Source organism: Myxocyprinus asiaticus, chromosome 42 (genome assembly GCF_019703515.2).
Source record: "Myxocyprinus asiaticus isolate MX2 ecotype Aquarium Trade chromosome 42, UBuf_Myxa_2, whole genome shotgun sequence".
Taxonomy (NCBI): Eukaryota; Metazoa; Chordata; class Actinopteri; order Cypriniformes; family Catostomidae; genus Myxocyprinus; species Myxocyprinus asiaticus.
This window is the reverse complement of record NC_059385.1, coordinates 29,052,437-29,072,482: the sequence shown is the minus strand read 5'-3', so window position 1 is coordinate 29,072,482 and position 20,046 is coordinate 29,052,437. Positions and strand designations below refer to the sequence as shown.

At 37.3% G+C, this 20,046-nt stretch overlaps 1 pseudogene; it reads right to left on the bottom strand.

Moving 5' to 3' along the window:
- The window catches only part of LOC127432692 (galactose-1-phosphate uridylyltransferase-like), a 180,031-nt pseudogene that overhangs the window by 126,204 nt on the left and 33,781 nt on the right, over window positions 1-20,046 (bottom strand).

The following is a 20,046-nucleotide window of genomic DNA, read 5'->3' as shown; positions in this document are numbered from 1 at the left end:
GTTTTGTTTTATAAATTTTGGGAAAGAGCTGTTTTGTTTGTTTGTTTGTTTGTTTGATTTGTTGAGGGGAAAATAGTTGTTTTTTGTTTGAATTTATTTGAGAGATCACATTTTTTATTTGTTTTTTTTTTAAGGGAGAGAGTCGTTTTGTTTAATTTATTTTGGGACAGATTTTATGTTTGTTCTTAAATTTGTTTTGGGAGAGTTGTTTTTGTTGTGTGTTTTTCTTTCATGGTGTTGGTGTATGTTGTTTTTTTAATGTTTTTTACTAGCTATTTTTACAGAAAGGAACTACATTCATGTTAATCAAATGTCTTGTCAGTTTGAAGCAATAACACAAACAAACACAAACAAAATTACTGAGTTATAGCAGTGGTAAAGGTTTGAGGGATGGGGATGGAGGTTCGAATTCGATTAACAATACGTCCCAATCCAATATCTTCCTCCGTCTCCCTCCACTTTCCTTCCTCTTCTCTGCATAAAGCCCTGGAATCAACTTTTAAAGAAAGTCATCAAAATATTGTATAAGAATTCTTCCATTCATTTCTAACAACTACCTAGATGATAAAATCTGTAAAGAGTTATTACTGAAACACCCCATATTTTCAAAGGTAATCCTGCAGTATTGAATAAGCTGTTATCCAATATATCTGTCTCAAAATGTCATGGGTTTAAAGGTATCTACCATCTTTTCATGTGCAATCATGATGGAATTATGTAGCTAATCTTCAAGAGATGTACACATCCTCAGAGACCAAGTCAGGTAAATGAAAAACTTCCACAGACATATTAATGGATTTCAAAGCCAGAGATCACAGAGCAGATGTCAAAGATATAACAAGTAAATGTGATGTGTAATTTTTGATGTTGAAATGATGATTAAATACTTTCTCTTACCATTTTAATGTGCAGAGAAATCTTTAAGTAAGCCATATGTAGACTTCCTAAAAGTATAAATAATGTGACTCTCTGCTGCTTTCAAAACATTGCTATGTTTGTTTGAGTGGTCTAACATGTCAACTTCTGGCTCAACTAACTTTCTGGCCCACACTCATTTTTTCCAAACCCGTATGACTTGCTTTCCTTCATGGCACGCAAAAGGAGAAGTTAGGCAGTATGTGTGCATCTGCTTTCCATACAATGGAAATGAATGGTGACTAAGACTGTTATTTTGCCAAACATCTCCTTTTGCATTCCACAGGAGAAAGAAAGTGAAATGGGTTTGGAACAACATGGGGTGAGTAAATAGTGACATAATTTTTGTTTTGGGGTGAACTCACCTTCTAAAAACATAATAAGAAAAAGGGCTTTAAAGGTGGTATACAGACGTGGTATAGCCTGTGTTTCAGTCACCCCTCTTTCATGACTTGCGACAGATCATGGCAGTTCCCACGCTGATAGAGATACAATAGACAGTAAAAGGTCTCAGCATGACCCTGTCTTCCAGCCCTCACCACTCCCCATGCCCTGTCTAAAATGGTTTGGGCGCTTGCTATCCATTAGCAACAGAAACAACACAATCTAAATGGAAACTGGCCTTGCCTAGTGGGGTTCCTCTTCTTCTCACAGGCTTGTGAACTCGCCAGGAGCTGAAAAAGAAAACAAAGTCAAATTCCAGCTTTCCTAAGATGTGCTGTCTGTTCAGTGTCTTTATCCTGGTACGGTGGGCAGTGTACATAGCCAAAGTTCATAGAGCCGTGGTGATGACTGGGTGTCAGATCAAAAGAAAACAGCAGCAATTCAAGGTCAATGGGAAGGAAAAAAGAGAGAAAAGGGGAGAAAAAAAGTGTGAAAACTAAGCTTCAGGAGTCTGTGCTCATAACTTGCAAGTCAATTATTGAAATTGTTAGGGAACTTCAAACTGGTCAAGGGGGCGGAAATACCAAGACATTCCCAAGGCCTACATACTGTCGATGGCAAGTGATGATGGTCTTCTCAGTGGGATGGAGGTCAACAAATAAGTAAGTAAAACTGGTGTCCTTGCAAAAAGTCGTCTCCAAGCTGGCATGTCAAAGAGCTACTGGCTGAAGTAGGGAAGAGATTCATGCAGCCATTTCATCATGTCCTAACCAGACACAATACAATAAGATTCCAGCGACCGAGACCAATCATATCGCTTCAGAAGACATTAAGTGCATTTACATGAACTTTAAAAGTTTCATTTTGGGTGGTTTAAAGCAATAATTTGTCGTTAAAATGTCATGTAAACAAGTAAGTCAGACTAGTGATGGGAAGATTGGATCATTTTACTGACTTGAATCTTTGAGTCTCGTTCACCAGAATGAACGAATCTTTTTTCAAGTCATATAGTTCATTTCGTTAATTTGAGCAGAATTGAATTATTAATAGCCAAATCCCCCCAACACGACTACTTACGCAAATTTTGATTATAATCCCAATAAGGAAAAATGTATAATGCAGCCAAGGACAAATTATGAGAAACAAATGATTAATTCACCACTGGATTGAATCTTCTTGTCTGAGTCGTTCGTTCTTTTGTCACGTGACAGCCATATGTGCATAGCGTATACGGTTGTCCCGTGACAAATGAACGAACAACTCAGACCAAAAGAGTTGAAAGGTGAACTAATCATTTCTGTTTCCTGTGTGAGCAATGCATAGCGTATACGGCTGTCACATGACAAAAGAACGAATGACTCGGACCAAAAGAGTTGAAAGGTGAACTAATCATTTCTGTTTCCTGTACAGCGCCTATGCGGTTTTCACGTAACAGACAAACGGAGGTTGCGCAATGCACGTGCGCGGTCAACACAAAATGAAAGAATCACTCTCTGAGACTACTTGTTCTTCTGAGTCACATAAAATATTCGTTCAAAATGAATGAATCGTTCATGAACGACCCATCACTAAGTCAGACTGATATTGTTCCCGTCCGGTTTCTGCGAAATCGAACTAACAGACCTAGATAATGCTGTTGTAGATCGGTTCCACCCAGCATGTAAACAATTAAATTGATCCGTAATAGGCCTCGGTGTTATGTGCATGTTCCAAGAAACAGAAGTGCCGCATGACATGATATTAACCCGGTAGTCAAATACAAATCAAAGCAGAGAAGAAGATCAACAACAACAACACAGTGGTTGTATTTCCACAACCGTGATCATCAAGAAGTGATCATCCCTATGCCCTATTCCCTTCGAAAACTTTACCATCCACTGTGAGAGCTTTAGAGGGCTGAATGTTTTGGGGCTCAAACATAACGTTTTTTCGGAACTTTCCTTTTGAGTCATTTTTACTGGAAATTCTGTTTGAAGCGATCTTACAGCATGGATACTAAGAATGTTCTCCCTTCGAAGTGCCCTTTGTAGGCTGATTTACATCTCGTTTGTAATGCAGAGACACATGGCGAATGTTAGAAATTTTAATTTTTAGATAGACGCACTAATCCTCTTATCTGTCTGCCATAACACTCATATCACCCAGCATCAGTCTTTGCAGTATAAATGTTTTTATTTACAGTAATTGAAAAAAAGAAAAGAAAATGGACCCACTTTATATTAGGTGGCCCTAAATACTATGTACTTTCCATTTGATATGATGTACTTATTATGTACATACATGGTGTTGCATTGTAATTACATTTAAAGTACTTGCATTTAATTACATTTGTAGTTACACTGTTAACTTTACCCCTAACCCAACCCTTACCCCAAAACCTAACTCTAACCCCTAATCCTAACCTTACTGCTAAACCTACCCATACCTCAACCTCAGTAGCAGCAAATGGGGGAATTTTGCAGAACAACATATAGTTACACAAAAAATACATTGTCTTGTATGTTAGTACTTAGTAGTTAAGGCCATCTAATATAAAGTGTGACCAAAAGCACTTTTCATGATCTTACATGGAGTATTTTCACTCATTATATCATAAAATACAATACAAAAAGGTAACAGATAAATACTATGGCATACTGTCTATGGCCAAGGTCAGCATGCTAGCATTAGCACCATGAATGCAGGATATAAACATTACAAATAACACGTTATATACTGCAAATATCTTTCAATTATCATTGAGTGGTTATAACAGCTTGTTTTACTGATCTCATTTAGATTCTATTCATAGAACGAGGCAGAAAGTATGATTTTACTGAATATGCAACCTGAAGAAAATGACAGCAACAAATACAGAGCTGTTCAAGTATACAGAAAATACCAACAATCTCTAGGAAAATATAGACAAACTAGGGCTGCAACGGTACACAAAACTGACGATTCAGTACGAAACTCAGTTCTGGGGTCACGGTTCGGTACGGTTTCGGTACAGCAGGGAAAACAAAGAATCTTACTTAAAATTATTTATTTTGAAAACACAGTGGCTGATGGGCAACACTTCTTATTGTGAAGGCTCATTTATACATGACTGCACTATTTCTTCAATGAAATTACAATACAAAACTTAAGAGCCTCTTATATGCACACTGTATAAAAACATAAATAATAATAATAATAAAAAGACATTAACAGTGCAGATTTCTGTGTCTTTTGCCTTTCAGCTTACCACTTGTACTTATAACAAAATTTTAAAGTTTTTTTTTTTTTTCAGGAAAATTGTTATATCCACATGATCAGAGGAGAGGGCGGATCTGTTAGCATTGACAATGTCCCCTGCTGCACAATTACAGCGTGTGCTTGTTTATATAGAGAGAGCACTACAGAATTGCTGAAATGCATTCTTGTAGGAACTTTAATATGGGGCTCAAGCACATGAAGCAGATGCTTAAATCCTGTGTTCTCGATGACTGAGTATGGTCGCATATCTGCAGCTCCTATGGCGTTCTTTATTATTTTAACCCTGTCTGAGCTTGCAGCGAGAGGTTGCTTGAATGCCATGGCGAGACTGACTTGCACAGGCTGTTTATGCTTTGCTCCTGTAAGCTCAAGTGACACATGTGGATGATGTCGCTGCAAATGAGTCCTCATGTTTGATGTGCTTCCTGAAACATACCAACTTCGGGGAAACAGAGCCAACACAGCCTTCGTCCTGTTCACTCGTTGCCCAGGATTACTGTAGTTTACTGCGAAACCATAATGCTCCCAAACGACAGATTTTTGAGATGGCAGTGGGTCTTCAATCTCTGGCTTATTTAAGTCCGACATATTTATATTTTGTTTAGTTCCATCACAGTTGGGAAAAATAGTGAGCTAGCTAGTATAAACTTCACATGCATTTATCTGATCTGCAGTTTCTAGTGTACTGTGTGGTGCTCTGTTTGGTTAAGTTTTGGTTCCGTGTGGTCATTAATTTGAATTCTACGCAGTTTGTGTTGTTCGCTATATATTGTTTTAATATTGGTTTCACGCATGCTAAGATACATAATCATGCATGTGACCGCGTGTACCGTACTGAAGGCCTTGTATCCATTCGGTTCGCCGTGGATACATGTACTGTTGCAGCCCTAAGACAAACCATATATTTTCTTAATCGTCTATCTATTCACGACATCCCTCATCAGTCTAAATGTTAATATTACGTTTTACACAGAGTTTATAAGGATAATGTCCAAGTGAATCAAAGCAGAGCTCGTATAGTTTAAACAATTCAGGAGCAAACAGCGTCTTCGGCCTTTGGACATCACCATAAACACAACGGATAACATACACTAATCAGCCACAACATTTAAACCACCTGCCTAATATTGTGTAGGTCCCCCTCGTGCTGCCAAAACAGTGCCAGTCGGCATCACAGAATAGCATTCTGAAATGCTGTTCTTCTCACCACAATTGTACAGAGTGGTTATTTGAGTTACCATAGACTTTGTCAGTTCTAACCAGTCTGGCCATTCTCTGTTGACCTCTCTCATCAACAAGGTATTTCCATCCACATAACTGCCACTGCTCACTGGATGTTTTTGTTTTTGGCACCATTCTGAGTAAATTCTAGAGACTGTTGTGTGTGAAAATCCCAGGAGATCAGCAGTTACAGAAATACTCAAATCAGCCTGTCTGGCACCAACAATCATCCATGTGATTATCTAATCAGCCAATTGTGTGGCAGTAGTGCAGTGCATAAAATCATGCAGATACGGGTCAGAAGCTTCAGTTATGGGGGAAAATGTGATCTCAGTGATATGGACCATGGCATGATTGTTGGTACCAGATGGGCTGGTTTGAGTATTTCTGTAACTGCTGATCTCCTGGGATTTTCACGCACAGTCTCTAGAATTTACTCAGAATGGTGCCAAAAACAAAAAACATCCAGTGAGCAGCAGTTCTGTGGACGGAAATGCTTTTGTTCTGAGAGGTCAACAGAGAATGGCCAGACTGGTTCAAACTGACAAATTCTATGGTAACTCAGATGACCGCTCTGTACAATTGTGGTGAGAAGATTAGCATCTCAGAATGCTATTCTGAGATGCGGGTTGGTGCTGTTTTGGCGGAACGAGGGGACCTACACAATATTAGGCAGGTGGTTTTAATGTTGTGGCTGATCGGTGTATATCTGATCTGAACCAAAATCAACACGTGGATGTAAATGAATGAATGAATGAACGTTACATTTATAAAGTGCTTTTCTGACACTACACTCAAAGCACTTTACACAGTGAACAGGGGGTTCTCCTCAACCACCACCAGTGTGCAGCATCCACCTGGATGATGTGACGGCAGCCATAGTGCGCCAGTAAGCTCTGTTGTGTAGGTCTGCTGTAGCCGACTTCTTCGACGTGCTACTTTGATGCAAAAGATCAACCGGAAAATATCTACATCACTTCCTCAGCTGAGGTCCTTGCTTTTTTCGGTGATTCAATTACACATAGTGTCATGTATACTTGAACAGAGAGATGAAGACTGGAGCTCGACAATGCAAAAACCTGCAGTGGTTCGATTATAACTGCCCATGTAAACATACTTTGTTTGAACCACTGCAGTTGTATGGATTATCTTAATGCTGCCTAATGTCCTTGGAGCATGAGAGTTTTGGACCCCATTGACTTGCATTGTACAGACAAAAACACATAATACATCTTTCAAATTATCTTCGTTCGAGTTCCGCAGATGAAAGAAAGTCTTATGAGTTTGAGATGGCATAAAAGTAAATAAAGAAGAGTTTTGGGTGAACTATTAATTTATCGTCCAATTAAAAGGAGCAGGATTTTGGCCCAGCCACAAAAACAGAAACCAAGTGACAGTTTAGGACAAAAACTGATTAACATGAAAAAGATACCTTTTATCATGCGTCACTTTATTGCATCACATCTGGTTAAAACACAGTGGCATCCTCCCATGGATCTCCTAAGGAATGACCACCTGATGCATATTGCACACAAAAATGACAAAGAGCTGGTGGAAATGGCCAGTTCAGATCTGGTTGGCTGATCTGTATGCAGGTTTGAAATTAGCCCGCACAGGGAAGTCCCCAAAAGTTACCAGGATGCTTGAATAAGCGTGTCCGGGGAAGAACTAGTCTCTGGATTTGACCAAATTCATGGCATTGAATCTTTGAATTAAATTCAAAGGTATATTTGAAGCAATTTGTAGTAAGCTAGATATCAAAGGGCACAACTGGATATTCCACATTGTTATCAGAGTTATGGATGATTTCAGATTTTGCTGCCCCTGAGCGCCACATCGCAAAAGCAAATTGATGTTGGTATCAGTGTTGGGGACTAAAAGTAGCAACACTACTAACTTAACTACATTTTTCAGTTGCGTGACAGTAGTTCAGCTATTTTCACAATAGTGTATCAAGACATCAATGACTATTTTTCGTCATTGCACCCTTGGCACTGCCCACTGGTGCTCAGTTACACAGGTGAAGAGGAGAGAGGGCCTTTCATGGGAGATTCATCCACAGCAAAGGAGACTTACACTGGACACCATTATGTTTTTCTACTCTAGATGAACGGCTTTGACCTTTGTCATGCATCTTGCGCCTCTTTTAAAAAACGCAATGTCAAGTCAGAACTCTAAAAAGGAGACCTCCATTCTATTTAATTCAGCTGCACCGTGTCTTGCTGTTTTGAAGGCGACCTGGACCATTTTTCCACCTATCTGTGCTATATTTAATTGTTGGACTTTTGTAACCATGCACTATGTGGACTTCTTTGATTGTTTTGATGCTTTCCGGCAATACAAGTACAAAAGCAGTACAAGTGCAACTTTTACAAAAACACATCTCATTCTGCTGCTGCCACTGACTGGGAGAAACATGCCGTTTTGTGTGTAAACAAACATGGAAGATGTGTGAGATGTTGCTCCTGTGAAGACCAGCGTCTCTGCTTTGGCCTGTTGAAGCACCCAATATCACCATGGATTGTATTAAGTTTGTGTATTCAGAACATTTCAGCGTGGATTGTATGTGTTTTCGGCTCATACCAGCATGGATTGCTTGTGAACCAGTCACAATATGATTCAAGCTTTGCAAAGGATCTGTTATTGAAAGATGCGTCAGTTAAACACTACCAGACCCGTGAGTAAACAGTTTCATTCACGAATGTTTCAAATGTCATGACTGTTTGATAGCTGCTGTACTTGAGTGAACATTTTGATACATTCAGATGAAATGTGTTGGGTGTACTTTATGTGTTCACCCTGAAATGTAGTTTTAAAATTTATAATGTGAAACTTGTTCATTGTCTTCCGACTGAGTTTCAAATATGGCTGTATTTGAGGGGCTGCATGAAGTTAGCCAATCATAACAGTGGGTGTTTACATTGCAGTCTTAATGGGCAAAAATAGCTTAAAACCGAGTGTTTCAGACAGAGGGCTCTGTGCCCAGGGTAATAAATTATCCAGTCAGACACAATCTTATTTACTGTAATTGAAATTCTCAATACATTGTATTCACAAACCCTGAATCATATTTACATTTGGCAAATGTTCCGATTTCAGAATGACACATAAACCTTCAGAAGATAAGCCAGCAAGCATTAGTGATTCAGGACATGGGGCTAAAGCACAGGAACAGCATGGTGAATTTTGCCTCCAGCTGGTCGGCACATTTTTCCTGACCCCCCCACCACCCACACATGAGTGTCTAAATGGAGGCGCTGTCAGCTCAAGCCATTTCATGATAATAGGAAATCCCAGGTCGGGGAGGAAAGCCCTGTGGTGTGAACGAGATGATTCATCACCACCTCCGCCGATACGTTCGTGACAACGTTAGATTTCTCAGCCAGAATAAACATGAAAAGGAAACCACTGTGGAATATGACAGTCCAGAGTATTATAAAATATTGGGTGTGTATTTAATAAAGAGAATTTAACAGAATTACATTAATTAATGTATTGAATTCATATATGCCAGACACATTAATGTAAAATGTGTTTGTTAATGCAATGTGTCAGATTATGGATCCCTTGGATCACTAGAAAAATGACCATTCTGTTCTGATGGTTTTATAGTTATGTACCATGTTTTGTTTTGTTTTTTAACACACTTACTGTATTTTCTTTGATGTGCCTTGTATTTAAAAGTTGTATTTCACCCCAGAATCAAAAGACAGAAATAAAAAAAATATTTATTGCTTAAAGAAAAAGTATTTATTTTGTATTTATTTTATCATGGTATTTGTTGTGAAGCTACATTCTGAACTTTTGATTACTTAAAGGAATATTCAGGGTTCAATACAAGTTAAGGTCAAGTGACAGCATTTGTTACATAATGTTGATTACCAAAAAATTTACATATTTGGAGGGTTTAAAGGCAGAAATATGAAGCTTATAACTTTATAAAAGCACATAAAGTTAACTCTTCTGTTAAAACTCATATATTATTTGAACTGTAAAGTTGTTTAAATCATAATTTTTTCAGTTGTTTTATGGTTTTAGGGTTTATGGCGTTACATCATCATGGCAACTAAGTAAAATTGTATATAACTTTACACAGAAAAGGTTAGTAGCGATTCTATTACACTAAAATCATATTAACAAGCATTTTGTTTAATCTTGTGGCTATACTTTTGAAACAGAGATTATTTTAATGTAACAGCCCCATTCACTTTCATTGTAAGTGCTTCAATGTAATCTCGATTTTTTTTTTTTTTTTTTAATTGGAGGGAAAAGTCCAAATACATTTTTGTGGTAATCAACATTGTGCCAAAAATGCTGTTGATTGAGCTTAACTCATATTGAACTCTGAATATTCCTTTAATTCTGATTAACAATGTTATATAAATACATTAATAACATTCATTGCAAGTCTTAATAAACATAAATACTGTATATTTATTAACCCAGATAGCAAACCTACATCTCTGAGATGTCTTGCTTAAGAGTGTTTCATCTGGAAAGCATCACATTCTAAATTAACATTTGCTAAACATCTTAAAAAGATTAGATTTACAAACATACTATATCATAAACGTCTCAAATTACATCAGAGAGGAAACGCCTTACAGATGTATTGAGATGAGCAAACAACCTAAAAAATACATCTTCCAGATATATACACACACATCAGTTAGATGTCTGGGTGATGTACATTGTGCTATAAGGGAATTTAATTTAATTTAGTAAACAACATTGGGCACTCTCCTGGCAAATATTATGGTTAGTTACAATTGTTTAAACACTGTTAGTGACGAATTTTAGCATGTGTACTTACAAATAACACATCACAGTAAATTATATTTCCCAAATTCCATCTTACTCTAAAAGTCAATGCATTTACTTTTTCTCTCGCTATGTTTTTTTGAATGTCTGTGTTATAACCAATTAATGTATGCCTTATTATGCTAATGAGCGCGTTTTTGCATTGCATTCCATGAATGGCTAGCAGAATGTGTGGAACTGCGCAGGCAGCTCTTCCGCGCTAATTCAGCAAGCCATCAGCATCCTGCCTGGTGCAGTATAATGATACGGGCCAGGGTGACTCACAGACGCAAGCAGCATCTCAGAGATTCAGACATGTATGCTAATGCCTTACCCTTAACCGATGCAGAGGGCGAGACGGCAATGCAGTTTACAAGGGGGCGTTGCAAACAAGACAGGATGACTTGTTATGATAGATAGTGATAAGCAGGTCCAGATGTAATCTGTGGAGGTTTTTTTTTTTTTTTTTTTTGCCATTTTGCAATTTTTGTGGAATTCTGCGGAATGACTTTGAGTCTATGCCTGGGAAAAAGAGGACGTTGGGTCACCCTACTACAGTGTATTATCGTTAGCTTATTGTAGCTAATCAATGATAACATTAGCTCAAAATAATATGTAAGGGAAAGGTTTTAATGTTAGCTACAATATATTATCATTAGCTTTGATTTGTCAGTGTTTGCTTATTGTAACTAATCATCGATAATGTTGGCTAACATTAAGCTAACGTTAATCTGTAAATGAAAGCTTTTCATGTTAGCAATATTTTTTTATCAACGTTCACTTATTGTAGGTAATCAACAATAATGTAAGCTAATGTTAAGCTAACATTAATCTTTAAGGTAAAAGTTTCATTGTTAGCTCTATTCTCATGAGCTTTGGTTTGGCAACGTTAACTTATAGCTAATCTAAAATAATGTTAGCTAATGCTGATTTTTTTTTTATGTTAGCAATATTATCATGAGTTTTGGTTTGTCATCGTTCGCTTATTGTAGCTAATCAATGATAATGTTAGCTTACGTCGAGTTTACGTTAATCAGTAAGGGAACTTTTTTTAATATTAGCTATATTATCATTAGCTTTGGTTTGTCAATGTTTGCTTATTGTAATTAATCAACAATAATGTTAGCTAACGTTAAACTGACGTTAATCTGTAAGGGAAAGTTTTTCATTTTAGATATATCATTACATAAGCTAACATAAAATAATGTTAAGCTAACGTTAATCTGTAAGTGAAAGGTTTTCATGTTAGCAATACTATCATGAGCTTTGGTTTGTCAACGTTCGCTTATTATAACTTAAGCTAATGTTAAGCTAACATTAATCTTTAAGGTAAACGTTTCATTGTTAGCTCTATTCTCATGAGCTTTGGTTTGGCTACGTTAATTTATAGCTAATTTAAGATAATGTTAGCTAACGTTAATCTGAAAATAAAAACGATTTTTTTAATATAAGCAATATTATCATGAGCTTTGGTTTGTCATCATTCGCTTATGAAGCTAATTGACGATAATGTTAGCTTACGTTAATCAGTATGGGAAAGTTTTTAATGTTAGCTCTTTTGTCATTAGCTTTGGTTTGGCAAATTAGCTTATTCTAGCTAATCAACAATAACATTAGCTAACATTAAGATAACGTTAATATGTTAGGGAAAGGTTGTAATGTTAGCTTAATTATCCATGTACAATAACTGCAAAATGTACGGGGTGTAAGAAAAGGATTGTCGAATGCATTCCTACACTGTGGTTGGGAGAGTCTTTACAAGCTATCTATAGGCAGTTATGTTATATATGGAGTTAATATGCTGACAGCTGCTGTAAGCTGTTCTTATGTGGGTGTATTACCTGAGCTGCTGCCTCCGTTGGAGCATACTGCACCAGCATAGGCTCTCCATGTTTCAGCAGGAAGTCTTTCTGACAGCGCTCCGCCAGCCCTAGTTCATTGGGAAGAAAATTGCTTGCCCAAACCTGGAGAGAGAACAGTGGAAGAGCAGAAACACATGAACCTGTGTGGGAAGTTACACTAATCAGTAACTGTTACCACAGATAAAGCCTTAAGCGCAGCTCTCAGGGACAAGAAAAAATTTCTGGCCCTATAATCATGAAAAATGACAAACTGCCTTCTAGCCTGACCATAAAAATAACTTGAACTGCAGACAAAGCCTGTATTTGACATATTCAAATGGCTAGTGAGGCAAGTGGTTTTGGAATGTGTACGGAAACAGATCCAATTATATTCCAAGTATTGTAGTAGCAACAGCATTTATCCTATCTTAAAAGAAACAATTCAACCAAAAATTTTAATTATGTCAGTATCTAATCTGAATCACACTATTATTATTATTGTTTTCTTTGGAATGAAAATGGAGATTTTTTTTTTTATTATTGTTGTTTTTTGTTTTTTTTGAATAAATTGTCATGCAGCAATTGCCAAACAACAACAGTTACAGTGACCGTGGCTGTGAAGGTTAATAAATGACCAAAAAACACCAAATAGAAAGTTGTCTAGACGACTTGTGCGCTGTATTCCAAGTCTTCTGAAGATGTATGATAGCTTTGTGTAAAAAACAGACCAAAAGTTAAGTAATTATTCAGTGCTTATCTTCACCTCCACCAAAAATCACATCTAGCTGTGTCCATCTCCACATTCAGAAATGGCACATTGCGTTGAGTTCCTACACATGTGAGAACCAAGACCATTTTGCCGTCAGTGACGTTGACGAGACATTTTTTTAACTTGGATGTGGAATAGATATGAGCTTCAACAAAGGGTAAGATTTTCAGATAATTTTGTCATATGAACAGATACAGATACAAATACAGATAATGGCTTCTCTGCACACCCCTAGAAATAATACTCTAAAACTCATCTTTCCAATCCGCCAGATGTGACATATTCCAGCGCTGTCCAAAGAGGGTTCTGACACAATATCTGATATCTTCAAAGAAAAAGGGTTGTAAGAGATATTCTGCCTTTTCCTCGACACTAGAGCTCCCCCAAGAGCTCTCCATCCAACCGTATCTTCCTGAAAAGAGATTCCTGGCTTAGAGTGAGGAACCTTGGTCATCATTCATTTCTGAGACAAAAAAGCTTTTCTGTGCAGTGATTTAGAGACAGTTGTATTGGGCACTCAATTTTAGCAATTTAAACCAGTGCCACACACACCTTGGAGGACTCTCTCAGGGGCTTTTACAATGAATTTTTCAACAGCATTTTTGACTTAGTGAGCAAAAGGTGTCACTCTATGAAATTATTGAGGAAAGGCTAAAGCAAGCCTCATTAAGACAATGTCACAAAAAAGGTGTAGGAGTAAGGGTAGGGTTAGGAGTTAGGGTAAGGATTGGATTACGTTAGGTTTAGGGTTAACCGTTTAACTACAGATTTAATTAAATGCAGATACTTTAAATGTAAGAAAGATGCACTAACATGTATTTACATAATAAATACATTGTATTAAATGCTTAACTACATAGTAGTTAAAGACACCTAATATAAAGAGGGTCCAAAAAAATTTTGCATACTCTTTGTACCAACACAATAATTTTGGCAAATTAGTATGCAAATTCACAAATTTTCAGTTAACCACTTGAAGTAATAGTTAAGTAATATAATTCTGTCATTGTTTTCTCACCCTTATGTTGTTCCAACCCCATATTATTTTATTCTTCTTTGAAACACAAACAGAGATATTTTAAAGAATGTCTGAGCTTCTGTCAACAATAACAAGGAAAATGGATAGTGATTTATGCAGTCAAGCAGCAAAAAGACACTTGTGACAGTGCTAGGAATAGCGCATTGCACAACGACCATACACACTGTCTTATCTAATTTTCATATTTTCGAAATTTGCTAATTTCCTGAGAACTAGGTCATTGCACTAAGATGTTTCAGAAGCACGTCCAGGGGTGCAGTACCATGGGTGGGGGGGGGGGGTGTTTAGGATGATTCTAAGGGCCCTGGACAGACAGGGGGCCCAGCAGAAGCCCCAAGTCTTTTCCTTCGTAATTTTGTTTAAATGGTCACTTTGTACTGGTTAGCCAAAATGAAGACTGCTCTTAGTCTTGCTTGATGATAAAAAATGATCTAGTGTGTGGAATCCCCCTTAAGATGTTCAGTGGTTTATCCCAAATGCAGACAGTGACAAAAGGTCATGAGGCATCAGTGTATTACTCCCTGTTAATTCAGAGTCTGGGGGATGGAGCTTCAACTTCTCTTAAGAGATTATGGGAGAAAGATTTAAACTTGGTATTGGAGGAGGGAGTGTGGGCTAGGATTAAAAAAAATGTCATGTCTGAATCTAGAGACGCAAGGGTGCGCCTTATGCAATTTAAGATTTTACATTGATTCTATTGGACCCCCTCTATATTGTATAGGCTTGGTCTTAAGGACCCACCCACCTGCTGGCAATGCCAATCAGAAGATGGGGACACACAACCCATGTTTTTTGGTGGTGTGTTAAGATCCAAGAGTTTTGGTTGTGTGCTCAGAGTTTTATGTGATGTATTGGGCACACAAATTTCATTTTGCCCCAGATTCTGTATTTATGCGATGGGGCGGTTATTAATATAGTGGATAAATACATAAGAAATTGGGTTCTAGCCACTGTTATGATCGGCAGACAGATTATTCTTAGGGTATGAATTCGGCTGGAGCGCCCTGATTTCATCTGAAGAAATGTCAGACAGAAGGCTAGGCAACCTGGGGGTATTTAATAGGGAGTGGGGCAGTCATTTGACCTTTTTGGAAGGCTGTCGGGGATAGGCAGTGGAGAGGGATTTTTAAATAACTGTGTGGATTATAGGAAAGTCAATGTGGTGTCGAAATTTGATGTGTATATAGGACAAATGCTTTTGTGAAACATCTTATGCACAGAAGACATCTTATGCAAGACTTTTGCACAGAACTAATATATATATATATAGTTTTTTTGTTTCTTTGTTACTTTGTGTGTGTTCTTTAGCTTTGACCACAGGGATGTTTGTTGGGGGGCAGGGCGGGGTTGAGGATTGGGAGGGGGAAAGGGAATAATAGGGGTTAAAAGTAGATTCTGTACATATATGTTTTGATTTTCTGTTTCAGTTGTTGGAATCAATAAAAAGTGTTAATAATTTGTTTTTTAAAAAGGCGCTTTTTAAGTGCTAAGACTGCTTCCCATTTGTATAGCGCGGCACGTCTCTCACGCATACTCGCGCTGAGTGCGTCATAAACCAGGCTTGACCGGATCGTGCAGAAAGCTAAACAGCATGGAACAGACCACAAAACCAGAATTAAACCAAGAATTTTCCACTTTGAAGCACCACAATTTCAATCATCTCATATGGCCAAACAGACCCAACATTCTAAACAGCGCTAATGAGAAAAAGATGAGAAAACAATGTGTGTCATTACTGTAGTAACACCAACTGTATAACAGGTATGATTAGACAAAAATGTTATAGATTACTTTTAAAACTATAAAAGGGGAAGCTGTCTTGGCTTTATTATAACAAAGGCAGTTTTAATAATAGATTTTAAATGTTTTTTTGTTTTTTTTTCCCAAAACAAAATGTATATAGAAACTATAATTACATTGATCTATTCAATAATTACGAGCCATCCATGGTCAAACCTGTGGTAATTCTTACAAAGAAAAAGAAAGGAAAATCAAGGGCTTTAAAGCCTGGACCTATTTAAATTATGGAACAAGCTATCAGTTTTTAAAATCTGTTCTGTTCTATAATTGTAGAGGAAAAATGTTTTTTTTTTTTTTTTGCATTCAGATACTCCAAGAGATGACTTAACCCTGAACACATATGTAACTTCACCACTCTTTAATACATATGTGAGTCAAAAAAGACCCAGGTGAAATCTAAAGGCTTATTCTTTATAAAACGACTTATTTATTTTTTTCAAAGTAAATTAACTCTAATGATAATTTTATAAGTAATTTGTTTTTTAAATAGTTTACACAGTATGTATTTTATTCTATTCTGAAGAAAAAAAAAAGTATACACTTTTGGGTGAGTCTAAAAAAGCCTGTATAACAGAAAAATGGGCAATTTCCATGTTTGGTGGTAAAATATGAAATGACTCAACAACTCTACTCATACAAACATATATATATATATATATATATATATATATATATATATAAGTACAATGGACTAGGATAAAATGTTGTTGTTGTTGTTGTTTTACAAAAATAAATACATATCTAAACTTACAATTAAATTACAACCTTTTGTAATCTACTGTTTATTGCCATACGACACTATATTTCTATATTACTCTACAATTAATCAATATATTACAAATAATACCATTGTTGAATACCATATTAAATAAATATGGGTCATATAGGAGCCACAAATTCTAGGGGTTGTCATGGAAATTCATTTATAATTTAAAAAAAAAAAATATTCACCTAAATTTTACAAAAGTAAGTTCACATGATAGAAGACACCTTAATTGAAGAATACATAGAGTGGCAGATCAAAAGAAAACTTCTTGTAAAAATGATGTCTTAAAAACTAAATGCCGTTTCATTTTTTACCCACATATGTGTTCTAGGGTTGAATGAATCAACATTAAACATTTTTTTAAAAAAAACATTACATTTCCATTAAAAACACAGACCCAACTCACTAAAATGACATTTATTGTATAGATATTTCTATTAAATTCATTGTCATTTTGATGAACTTTTCAAAGTCAAATTAGTTTGTTAGTGTCCCTTATTGAATGTGCAATCATGATTATGATCACGTTTATTTTTAATGATCACTTTTAATGAAAAAAAAAAAAAAAATGTACAGGTTGCAATAAGAGGGGCCACTGACTGCAAAGATGTCAGGGGGCCCAAAAATCCTTATGGTGCCCATGACCATGTCTAATCTTGCCACAAAGTCCAAATTCTGTTACTGCATTGCAGTTTGAAGTTCCACCAGCAGGTGGTAATAAAATTAATGTACAAACTTTGAAAATATAGTGGAACATCAAATTATGTCCCTGACAATCACCACTGTAGCCGTTTATTTTATTTTTATTTTTTTATTGCATGATATTTCTGTAAAACCTTCTAGAGGTCATGGTTATTTTTAAATAATAATTATTATTATTCTGTATATTATTATTATTATTATTATTATATTTAAGTCACTGTAAAAGGGGTTGGTGGAAGATGTTGGAGAGGGTATAATGTTTGGATTTGGGGAGGTGGTTAATCTGATTTTTTTTTTGTACATTTTAAACTAATTTTCATTTAGTTTGAAATGTAATTCAATTTTAGAAAAAAAAAAATTTGGTTTAAGTTTTCCACAATTCAATAAATGCATTAATTTTTAAAGCAAAATAGACTCGAAGTTAAGTGTGTGCAATAGAAAAAAAAAACTCCCTAGATCTAACCTGGAAGGCAGATACAATCACTGTTAATATTAGCCATGATATGTGTGTCAGTAGATCAATTTAAATAAATAATACTTACATTCTGTATCATTTATTGGTCTACATTCGAGTCCTGACGAGAATCACATTTTCCATGCGTATGAAAAGGAGCATGTCACAGAAATATGTCTGACATTCAACAAGGACACAGTTAATTCACACAAGAACATTAAGTGTGTCACAGGGAAAATTTAAGGGGGGCAATGCCAACCCACTTTTTTTTTTCAGAGGAATGAAATGGCAGAAGAGGTTGGATGTGTTGAATAAATATAAAAAGACTAAACTGTGTATTGCACATAGTTATTGCTCAATGGGGCAATTTAACTGTTCATGAGATGGATAGCCTGAGGGAAAAAACTGTTCCTGTTTCTTACGGTTCTGGTGCTCAGAGCTCTGAAGCGTCGGCCAGAAGGCAACAGTTCGAAAAGGTAGAGGGCAGGGTGAGTGGGGTCCAAAGTGATTTTTCCAGCCTTTTTCCTCACTCTGGAAGTGTATAGTTTTTGAAGGGGGGCAGGGGGCAAACAATAAATCCTCTCAGTAGTCCGAACTGTCCTTTGTAGTCTTCTGATGTCTGATTCCGTAGCTGAACCAAACCAGACAGTTATTGAAGTGCAGAGGACAGACTCAATGACTGCTGAGTAAAACTGTATCAGCAGCACCTGTGGCAGGTTGAACTTCTTCAGCTGGCGAAGGAAGTACAACCTCTGCTGGGCCTTTTCACAATGGAGTCAATGTGGGTCTCCTACTTCAGGTCATGTGAGATGGTAGTGCCCAGGAACCTGAATGACTCCACTGCTGCCACAGTGCTGTTTAGAATGGAGAGGGGGGTCAGTGTTGGGGTGTTTCTCCTAAAGTCCACAATGATCTCCACCATTTTGAGCATGTTCAGCTCAAGGTTGTTTTGACTGCACCAGACAGCCAGCTGTTCAACCTCCCTTCTGTATGCAGACTCATCATCATCTCGGATGAGGCTGATGACAGTGGTGTCATCTGCAAACTTCAGGAGCTTGACAGAGAGGTTCTTGGCAATGCAGTCTTTGGTGTAGAGGGAGAAGAGTAGTGGGGAGAGCACACATCCCTGGGGGGCACCAGTGCTGATTGTACAGGTGCTAGAAGTGAGTTTCCCCTGTCTCACAAGCTGCTGCCTGTCCGTCAGAAAGCTGGTAATCCACTGACAGATAGACATGGGAACAGAGAGTTGGTGCAATTTATTCTGGAGTATAGCTGGGATGATGGTGTTGAAAGCTAAACTGAAGTCCACAAAAAAGGATCCTTGCATATGTCCCTGGTCTGTCCAGATGTTGCAGGATATGATGCAATCCTATGTTGACTGCATCATCCACAGACCTGTTTGCTCAGTAAGCAAATTGAAGGGGATATTGAGGGGTGATGTTCTTCAGGTGGGCCAACTCCAGTCTCTCAAATGATTTCATGACCACAGACATCAGGGCGACATGTCTGTATTCATTAAGTCCTGTGATTTTTGGTTTCTTTGGGACAGGAATAATGATTGAGCGTTTGATGCAGCATGGGACTTCACACTGCTCCAGTGATCTATTGAAGATCAGTTGTTGGTTCCCTACAGGGTTGGGGGTAGGAGTCCTGTAATTTGTGAGTTGTTTCATGCCACTCCACACTGATGCAGTGTCGTTAGCTGAAAACATGTTTTTCAGCTTCTCAGAGTATCTCCTTTCAGCCACTCTGATTTCCCTGTTCAGTGTGTTCCAGGCCTGATGGTACAAGACTTTATCCCCACCCCTGTAAGCAACCTCTTTGGCCTGAAAAAGCTGCCTGAGCTCTGCTGTAAACCACGGTTTGTCATTGTTGAACTTTAAATAAGTCCTAGTAGGAATGCACATATCCTCACAGAAACTGATATATGATGTAACATTATCTGTGAGCTCGACCAGGTCTGTGGCTGCAGCCTCAAAAACACTCCAATCCGTGCAATCGAAGCAGGCTTGTAGTTCCCGCTCTGCTTCATTGGTCCATCTCTTTACAGTCCTTATTACTGGCTTGGTTGATTTTAATTTCTGCCTGTAGGTTGGAAGAAGATGAACCAGACAGTGA